This window comes from Bison bison, unplaced genomic scaffold (genome assembly GCF_000754665.1).
Source record: "Bison bison bison isolate TAMUID 2011002044 unplaced genomic scaffold, Bison_UMD1.0 scf7180017864225, whole genome shotgun sequence".
In the NCBI taxonomy this organism is placed as follows: domain Eukaryota; kingdom Metazoa; phylum Chordata; class Mammalia; order Artiodactyla; family Bovidae; genus Bison; species Bison bison.
Genome location: NW_011494797.1, coordinates 468352 through 469791, shown reverse-complemented (window position 1 = coordinate 469791; position 1440 = coordinate 468352). Strand labels below are relative to the sequence as shown.

Here is a 1440-nt window from a genome sequence, read left to right as displayed (position 1 = left end):
CCTGCCCTACACACAGGTGAGGACCTGAGGCTCAGAGGCCTTGGGGGACACAAGGCTACATGGATGCTAAGTGCCAACTCTATCTGTTCAGACTGGTCCAGGCTCCTAGATCTAGGACATGACATTTCATAACTTTTGGGTTGTATCTGGTGATAACATGAATAGATAAAATGAAATTTCTGTTACATACTGGGAACACAGAAACTTCAAAAAACAAAACGAGAAAAAGAAAGAAAAAAAAAACCCTCGATCAGGTCTGCTTCATCACAGAAGAAAATGAATGACAGGCAATAATCCTTTGTTACATGATGAACTGGGTCCCCTCCAATTTTACATGTTGAAGTCCTAAATCCACCAGTCCCCCAGAATGTCATTTTTTTTGGAGACAGGGTCTTTAAAGGGATGATTCAGTTATAATGAAGTCATAAAGGTGGGTCCTACTCTAACAGACTGCAGTCCTTATAAGAAGAGGAGACCAGGACACACGCACACAGAAGGCAGGCCATGTGAGACAGAAGACGGCGCCTCCAAACCAAGGAGAGACCCCAGAGGAAGCCTCCCCTGCCGACACCTTGACCTCAGACTTCCAGCCCCCAGCACTGTGAGAAATGTTTCTGTTAAGTAGCCCACTCTGTGGTTCTCTTTATGTAGCTAGCAGGTACTTTTCTTTACTATTTCATGGATCATTTAAAAGGGTCAATCAGACAGTGATTCAGCTCGCCTGTACCAACATTTTCAGATATCAACAACGAAGTCAAGAAAACGTGACTTGGAAGAACCCTTTTGCAGATGTTGAGTTTTGTTTTCAAATGAATGAATTCTGTTAGAGTGAAAAGCTTGTTGACTCAGGCTAATCCTCTTGGTGTTACAGCTCTGAAGTGTACATTGATTTCTGATGTTTTTACGTATTAAAAGTTGACAATCTGACAGCCTGTTCTCTTACGAGGACCAGGTATATATGCAGAAATGATGTTAAGAAAATACTCAACTGGGATGGGAATCAGGATATGTATTTATGTCTTTCTGTAGAAAGTAAAAGAAAGTGAGATTCCTGGCTGTTTTGTGACGAGATTACACAGGGAATCCCAGAAGGATGATGGGATCTTAGCAGGAAGTTCTAACCGGGAGACACTCTAGTGGATGAAAGTGTTTCGTGATGTGAAATTTCAGGGATAAGAAAATATAGCGCTCTGAGTACAGCTTCTCTATATTTGCATACAATATAAGTGATTAGGAAAAGTTCAGAACACAGTCTCTGTTGTCCCCAAACTCTTTTAGCCAGCTTGGTGACCCTGCCCAGGTACTGGTCTTCATTTCCAAGAGGATGAATGAGATAAAACAATGACAGAGAATTCAGTCCACAGTGTGAAGGCATTGTGAATCCTGACTTATCCTGATGACAGTTTCATCTTCTAGAAGGCAAAGGAAGCATGGGGGGGT

At 42.2% G+C, this 1440-nt stretch overlaps 1 protein-coding gene across 2 annotated transcripts in view; it reads right to left on the bottom strand.

Moving 5' to 3' along the window:
* Nucleotides 1–1440, bottom strand: part of LOC104992857 (multidrug resistance-associated protein 4) — a 176435-nt gene that overhangs the window by 6805 nt on the left and 168190 nt on the right. The window lies entirely within an intron of this gene.